Source organism: Pteropus alecto, unplaced genomic scaffold (assembly GCF_000325575.1).
Source record: "Pteropus alecto unplaced genomic scaffold, ASM32557v1 scaffold104, whole genome shotgun sequence".
NCBI classification, from domain to species: Eukaryota; Metazoa; Chordata; class Mammalia; order Chiroptera; family Pteropodidae; genus Pteropus; species Pteropus alecto.
The window spans coordinates 3,398,622-3,407,860 of record NW_006436664.1 but is presented as its reverse complement, the minus strand read 5'-3'; the positions used below and the strand labels follow the sequence as shown (position 1 = coordinate 3,407,860).

At 34.6% G+C, this 9,239-nt stretch overlaps 1 pseudogene; it reads left to right on the top strand.

Annotated features, from left to right (window-relative positions):
* Window positions 1-571: 571 nt before the first annotated feature.
* LOC112481143 lies at window positions 572-690 on the top strand (annotated as a pseudogene).
* Window positions 691-9,239: the final 8,549 nt, after the last annotated feature.

The following is a 9,239-nucleotide window of genomic DNA, read 5'->3' as shown; positions in this document are numbered from 1 at the left end:
AATATATATTAATATATATTACTCTGAGGCACAAATTATAGACAACCTTGTAACATCACACACCAAATATGACACTAAGGGTAGCCTATATATATATACATATGTATATACATACATATGTGCATACATATATGTGTGTAACCACATGTGTAATTATTACATATACATATGTGTTGTATATTATATGTGCATGTGTGTAATTATTATTATTATGTACACATGTACACACACATATGTGTAATTAAATCTGACATTAAGAGCAGCCTATACATATATACACATATATACATATATATATATATACACACACACACACACACACACACACACACACACGTGTAATTATTATTCACACTTTATATTTAAAAAACTTATCTTTGGCAACACTAGACTTTATTGTCACTTTTTAGTCTTAATATTATGGCAATAGATTATGGCAGAGAGGATTTTAAAAAGTACTTACCTTTTAGCAACTTTAGTAAAGTGAGTTCTCCTAACTCTACCCCCAAATCTCTTTTTTAAAGTTTCCAAAATGACCATGAGGTTGTGCAGATAAAATATTTTGACTTTAGTCTATGACCATGCCACCTTGAACAAGCTCAATCCTGTCTGATCTCAGAAGCTAAGCAGGGCTGGGCCTGGTTAGTACTTGGATGGGAGACCACCTAAGAAGACCAGGGACTGTAGGCATAAAAAATAAAAAATAAGGGATTCTAAGCTGGCAAAGTCCTTGGAATCTGTGAGGTCAACCAAGGGTTGCCTCTCCTAAAATATTAAAAAAAAAATTTGGCTTTAGAGTACCATATTTATGCATCCTTATTATAAATATCCTCACAGTATTTATAGTTATGGCAAGAACACGGTCCATTAACAGATGCTGGCAGTTAACAGGACGTATACAATGGCAACACATCTATGTTGTAACTGGGCCACGGCCTGCCTTGGCAGCATTGTCTGCTGTCTCTCCACAGCCCTGTTAGCGAGTGCTGCTCAGGGCCACGCAATTGAACCATAGAGAATTGTCTTCTCCTATGTTTCAGTGTAGACAAAACATTACTTGTCTTGATCTAAACTTGCCTCTTTCAGATCAAGGAACAAATGCTTGCTTTAAATGAGAGGAAGTGATCAAAGTAAATGGTTTGGATAATATGGCTTTGGGTACTGATTTAGTCATTGACTTAATCAGGAAGAGAAATTATTGCAGAATATGTTCATGTGCAGTCCTGGATTTCCTAAATTAATGAAGACTCTCATTTCCATTTTCAAAGAGCCCTGCTGGGTATCATTCCTGTTTCATGTCACATTGTGGCTGGGTTGGTAGTGAATTGGCACTAATGGGGTAGAGAGAAGGTGCCAGTCAATGCTAGAGTGTCCCAGGAAGTAAGAGCGCTAATAGAACATCTGGGTTAGAGAAACAGCTGCTTTGGGAAGACGCTGATCCTTACAAATTGAGTGATAAAAGTCGGTGAGTCAGAACTTATATTATCATGTATTTCATAATAACTTTCCAGCACAGTATTAGGGTAGTGTGCCAGGAATGCTATTTACAGAGGAATCATTTGTACTTCATTTTATTTCACTTTGACTCCATTGCATTGTGGGAAAACTTGTGCAGAATTTTTGAAAATGACGACATTTTAATAGTGAACTTAAGAAATAATATTGAAAATTGAATCTGTAGTGATGTAAAAGTCTGTGTTTTAAATTAATTTTCTTTGATGGAGTAAATGAACATTGATGTGAAAGGGGCTTTTTACTACAAAATGATAAAATCCTGTGACAACAGTGGCTATTTGTGGCTGGAGCATTGTGGATGATTTAAAATTCTTCCTTTTTGTTTGCTTTTATTTTCTAAATGTTTTATTTGTAATATAAAACACATATATATGAACATACATGTATGCAATCATATATGTGTGCACACATACACAGTTACATATATTTAGGTGAATATTTTCCTCAGGCAGAACTGTTATTTCAAAGGAACATCTATTTTTACACTCCGGAATTCCATCTGAGAAGTGTTTATGGGGTAAGAGAAATAGAGGGAAAAAGAAAGGATAGAATAAAGCAGGAGATTTCACCTCCTTCCATGTCTGTAGCTGTTGTCTGAGTTAGGCTCTGAGCTCCCATTTCCCTCTCTATCGTACCTGGCTTAGTTATAGGAATGTCACTTTGCAACTTTGATATTCAAGACAGGATAAATTAATGACTTGGCATACTGATGACATTCTGAGATCTATATGCTTCACAAAGACCTTCGCTTATGTGCTTCATGAACTTTCCTTAGCAAAGTTTGTGGTCTGTTGGTGTCATGGACATTGTTGTTTGCTTATAGAATAGTCGTCTCCTTGACCTTAAATGTTTCTTTGCTAATGAAACCCAGTGTTCATTCAGGTATCGTGTGGCCGGCCACATTCTAGTCAAAGTCAGTAGTGATCATTCTATTCCTCTTGCCAGCTATGGTGTAAGCATGGACATGTGACACAATCCTGGCCGATTATGTACAAGTGAAAGTTCATTGGAGGGCTTTTGGGAAATGTTTCCTTAATCTTAAAAAAGAGATATCAAATAGTGGCTTGGGTTTTTTTTTTTTTTTTTCTCTATTTGAATATTGTTGTATGAGGATGAAAACCATAGAACTGCTGCAGCCATCTTGCTGCCATAGCAGAACAATGGACAAAGTCAACATGCTGAAGAAGGTAGGAGAGAAAGATGCGAAAGGCTTGGGGGTCTCTGTTGATATTGCTCTGCCCCTGAGATCTTTTACCTTTAAATTCCTCATGATGCAATAAGTTTGCTAAATGTTTTATCCACTTTCTTTTGTTGTTCGATCTCTTATTTATAGCTGAAATCATCTAACTGGTTCAACTTACAATCATATTTCAAAGTGGGTTTTTTATTTTCTCTCATGCCTCAAAAATAAATGATAACCTCTACTTGGATAAAGACAGTATTGACTTCTGACCCATAAAATGCTCCATTTTAAAGAAAAGGAATACGCAAACACAAACACGCACACCCACACACATACCCTGCTGAGTGCTTTAAAATAACTGTTTAATGCTTCATTCATGTTTCGAGTAAGATTTTGGAATCAATTTAAATACCTACTAATACAGGGATACTTGAATATGGTATATAATAGACAATGGAATACTAGGCAATAGGTCTATATGGATTTATCTGGAAAGATCTTCAATATATATTTTAAGCATAAAGTTGCATACCTACATGTGCAATATATTATTTTACATTTATGCATATGCATAAATGTATTTATGTGTATAAATTATATTTTCATTTATATAGATTGATAAATAGATAGAAAAAGTTCCAGGAAATTTAACAATGAATAGATGATAGTGGTTATCTATTGAGAAAAGGAGCTAGACTAGGAAGCAAAAGGGATGTTTAAAAGTTGTACTTTATATATTTAAGTAATATTTAAATTTTTACTGAAATAATTTCTTTATGTATTACTTATGTAATTAAAACAAAAAATTCGCATCAGGTTAAAATGTTTACAATTGCTTTTAGCCCTGTGATTATTCCCACTTAATCCATTAAGTGTGATTATTCCCACTTAATCCATTAAAATATTTATTAATATTTTGAACAATACATAGCACCTCCCTTTTGTGGGACTCTTCTATTGTGTACAGTTTACAAAGGGTGAGTATTTTCTACCTTCAAACTTCTACTTCTGGTCTCTAATTTGAGGAGGGTCCAATACCTGGTTCAGTCAGGAGTAGGAGGGGCTTGTTCCTGGAGCTTTTATGTGAGAGATACAAGGTGAAAAGAATGTTTTGGGATCAGACTGATCACAGAGGGGACTCAAGAACCAAATTTTCTTGTGGTAGGGCATAGACTTTTTATGATCCACGCTACACAACATTCAGACCTCTTTGGGTTTCTGCTTCCTCTCCGTTGGAGCCCCCACTGTCCTTCCTCTCTTTTTGCTGGATAGCTGAGCTTACTTTTCTTGCATGCAGCCAAAAACTGACTGATACAACTAATATTAACTACAACAGACGTGTCTCTTTTTCTATGTGAGATGATCAATAATCATTAGGAACATCCTATGGGAAAAGACTATTTTTGGAATATAAATGTCCACAACAAAGTTTTAATTTGTGATTTATACAGCAGCAAGCCAACTTTGGAGCTTTCTCTAGTTAATCACAATAATGATGATGTATTGTTCTTTTCCATCCCTCAGGCTACTTTCACTTTTGATTATATGGAGAAGGAACAGAATTCATAAAGATGTAATGAATCGAGATTTTTGCCTGAAGTTTAACTTTTTTAAAAAAAAAATTCTATTTGTAACTTCTTTACAGTTGTAAACTATGGACCTAGAGAATGATTGTCATTGAGTTTAATTCCTAAAAAAGAACTCAGTAGTTGTTTGGGAACATACTTTCATTTTATAGCTAAGAAACCAAAGCCCACAGTAAAGACACTTACCCCAAATCAAACGCTATTTAAAGGCAGAAATGGGCTTAAAATTCAAGTTTTCTGAATCCTAGTCCAAAGTTCTTTCTCTAGATGATACTCTCCAACGTTTCCACAATTAAAATAATGAAAGACATAATTAAAAAGCCACTTTGCTTAGAAAAGAATTGAAACATATTTATAATAACGCTTTTCAGACTATGGCTCAATAAAAACCCACCCAGCATTTGCTTCACTTACCACTTATGTTGTTTTGCTTAACAAGTTATAGGAAACTCTGCCTTTAGATAAGAAATAGGAAAAAGTAAAACATAATTTTAGATGTTTTTTTTTTTCAATCCTTTCCTAAATTCTACATGTCAAATGTGTTCATTTCCCTAGTGTAGTAAAGGTATAAACAAGCAGAAAACCCATCTCTGAGATGTTACCTTCTTTCTAAAAGCATGATTGTTGCATGGGCTTCTGCTCGGTGCAGGAAATTGGAACACTTTTAGTGTTTTGGGTACTGTCTCCAAACTTCCAGGCTTTGCTTTTTCATATTCTTCTTCTTTTATGTTTATGTTGTGCTTCCCGAATGAAATTGTCCTCTCAGAGAGGGCTTTCAGCGGATGAGTTTTGTTGGTTTTACTTTCATTCAACAAACGTGCACTGAGCAGCTACGATGTGATCTGCATTAAGATAGGGAATTAGTAGCCCAAGGATGAGAAATCCAACACCTGCCCTTAGGAAACTCTCTATTTGGAGCAACCATTTTAAGGTGACAGGCGATAAGAAATGATATACAACAAAAGTAGGGTACTATCATTCCTAGAAAATCTATGATATCTTTAAGAACCCAGATTAAGGAGTGCTAAGAACTTCTAACTAGGTTTTACTTTGGGCAGTCTGGATGTGGCTCTACAGTAGTCTGTGAAGACAATTTTACTGATAATTTGGACAAAATACATTTATTTCTATAATTAATAATGAAATTATCCTTAACATTACAAATTGGTCATTTAATTTCCAAGATAAATGGAGTCCATGTTTTCAGCAAATGTAGATAAGAAAATGCTTTGAGCAGACCATTGTAAACCAAATTGTGGCAAATGGGCTGAAAGCTCTGTGAAGATTAAAGGAGAATGGGCAACATAAAGATTGTAGAGTAATAGGGTTGATAAGCTATGGGCTTAAAAATCTCCTTTGTCCTGGGAACAATATTGGAAGGCTCTATGTTTTTGATTGCTGTTACAGATACATTTATTTATTCAATATATTTCTTTTGAACCTAACTTTGTGTCAGGCACTGTTCGAGATACCAGAGATACAATAAAACAAAAGTGCTTGTAATTGTGGGACTACATTTTTGTCCTTATTGCTTAAGACACTTTAAATTAATTGCTATACACTCAGGATAAAATCCAATAACATTAGTACAACATACAAGGCCCTGATAATTTCTTTGGCTTTTGAAACCCTCATTTTCTTACTCTAAGCTCCAGCCATGCATAGCTACTTCCAAATTCTGAAAACAAAGAAAGAAAATTCTGTCCAAACTTTATATTTCTGCACATATTCTTCTTTCTGCTGTGATGATCTTTGCAACCCCCCAAATCCTACTCAACTTTCAGGTATCAGCTAGCTCAAATGTCAGTTTCTCAAAAGCTTCTCCTGATTTCCAGAACAGTCTCTTCTGTGCTCCCTTAATACACATCACCACACTCTATGAAAATTGCCTCTTTATCCGTTTGTCTTTCATTCTAGACTAGAGAGCCCTTGGGATCATGGACTATGTCTTGTACATCATCACATCCCAAGTGCCTCACGTGGTGCCTGATACCTAAATATTTGCTTAAAATGAACAAAACATGAGGAACCAATGAGAGGTTACCACCTAAACAATTACATCAGCCATAGGATTTTTTTTTTAAAAAAGAATTCACAGATGATTAACTATCTATTACCTAAATCAAGTATCAAATCTCAATCACAAATGTTTCATCAATGGATTAAATATGTTGTAAATTACAATCATATGCCAGGCTACAGTTAAATGCTGTTGTATCTTTAGGGAGACCACCCTCAAGGTGGAGGTAGAAAATTAATATAATTAGGGAGCAAGCTTGAAAAAAAACAATTAGAAAAAAAAATCTGTACAGGATATATTTAGAAGTTCTTAAGTATGTGAGGCAGATTATGCTCATTGTTGGCACTCAGCAGAGAGACCAGAGACATGAGCAATCTCTAAAAGCTTTTTACATATACTATTTCATTTAAACTTTAAGCTACCCCCATTGTGGTAGTTACTGCTATTATACAGAAAACAGAAGCACAGAGAGGTTAAGGGTCTTGTTCAAGATCACACAATTTGTGAATAATGGTGTCAGGATTCAAGACTTGCTAAGCTCCAACTTCATGTTTCCTCTTGAACATTTTATTGGGGATGAGGACATCTAGCTTTTGAACTGTGGCACAATTCTAAGCACCTGCTTTAAAAAAAGAACATACTCAGAACTTTTGCCTCTGCGCTTGTTAGAGTAACTAAGACAAGACTTCACCATAAACAATAAGAAAACCAGAAGAAATATATAAAAGAACTGTTTGCAAACATTGGACATCAGGAAATGCAGAAAGGGAAAGCAAATGAGGTAGACCACACATTTTTCTTGGCTTTCTGCCTGGAGATATTTATGGACCACAGTACAAGAAGGGGACCCAACCAGAACACAATGGTCTCACTAAGTTGAGAAGAAAAAGATTCAGGAGTTGAGAGAGGCTGAGATGGCTGAAATTTTCAGGAAAAATAGCAGAGAAATAACTTTAGAAATTTGCAAGAAATCCTTTTGATCCTGCTGCTAAATACTTGGCCACAGACGATGTTGGAAAAAGAACAAGAGGAAGCTTTCAGCTGAAGCAATTTTCATAGTTTATAGGAGGCTGGAAGACATTTGAGTTCCAGAGTAGAGTTCTCAATGAACACTTGGGACATTCAATAGAGACCCAAGAAGGCTCATGTTTTAGTGGTAAATCTAAATTAGACTCATCCTAACAGCATTTAAAAAACAAAAACAAACAAATAAACCCTAAAAATGATCAAGTTGATTCATAAGTAACTTAACTATCTGACAGAAAAAAGTTCAATACTTTTTAAGAAAGAAAACAAACCTGGAACTCAACAACATAAAATTTAAAATGTTCAGCTCATAATTAAAAAAATTTAATAAAGAAACAAGAAAGTGACTTATTACCAGGAGAAAAGGTGAGCTACTATAAGCAGACAGAAACAATATAGATGTAAAATTAGAAGACTAAGACTTTAAAAGATAGATAGACATTGAAGGAAAATATGAACATAACGAGAGAAAAATGGAAAAAAAAGACCCAAGTAGAAATTGTATAGCTGAAAAATACAGTGTCATGAATGACAAATGCACTGGATTGTATTAAAAGAGGTGAACACTGTAGAAAAAAATAAGACCAGCAAACTTGACGACATAGAAATATATATATTATATATTATTATCCAAAATGAAGTCCAGAATGCAAAATGTCTGAGAAAAAAAAAAGTGAACAGAGCCTCTGTGACCTATGGGACAATGTAAAGCAGTCTAAAATATGAGTCAATAAAATGCCGGAAGGAGTGGAGAGAGAGGAGCATAAAATATTTGAATAAACAAAGAATTAGAAATTTCCAAACTTGGTAAAAATTATAAATTAATAAATTTGACAAGGTTAATGAGCTACAAAGAGGATAACACAAAGAGAATCACACTAAGGTATATCAAAAACAAATTAATGAAAATCAACGATGAAGATAAAATTCCTTAAAGACTGTAAGTGGGGAAAAAAAAAAACATCACATGTAGAAAAATGATAAAATACTGTAGACTTCCTATCAGAAATAATGCCAGCCCTAAGACTCTAGAAAACATCTTCAAAGTTTTGAAAGTAAATATTATTCAATCTGTAATTCTATATCCTGCAAAAAGATCCTTGGACGATAAAGGTCAAATAATGACATTTTCAGACAGATAAAAGTTGAAAGAAATTTGTCACCAATAGACCTGTTTGAAAAAAAAGTTAAAGAGATTTCTTGGGCAGTACATACAGAGAAGCGATTATAGTGGTTGGTCATGGAATTTACGTCAAGAAAGGGAAGGAGAGAAGATGTCAAAGGGACAGGGCAGAGGCAGATAGCAATAGATTGGTTGTCTAGATAGCATCATGAGAATGTTCAAACTGCGGTTCTTGAAGGAATCAGGTTAAAAATAGAGATTATCAAAAGATAGTATGCATGAAATTAAAAATATTGAAAGATCTATAGTTGATGATGATGAGGTTCACAGTAAGGTCCATGAGTGTGGAATTTCTTTTAAAAACGAATGCATGTAGAAATGATACATAACAGAGATACATCCACAAAGGTGCAATTTTAGTCATCCTGACAAAAAGGAGGCACCCTCTATCTTTTATTACCTACACAACTGCTGATTATTCCTACAGGTACTTCTTTCTGGCCATCATCTGCTATGACTTTTACTTACTGTCTCAGGCTCAAGGGCAGTGGTGGGCTACCTTCCAGTTTTGACTTTGCAGTAACTATTTTCTAGTGGGGATGAGCTTTATAAAGTAATATAAAAGCTGAATTCTATAGTATTTAACTGAATTGTTAAAATAAAAAAAAAAAGCTTTCATAGAGAAGAGGAGACAGAGATAAAAGCAGTTTTTAAAAGTGCTGTGGGGACACTGTAATTCCAGTTAGACCCATAGGCCATCACCTTGGCAAACTAGTGGACAACCAT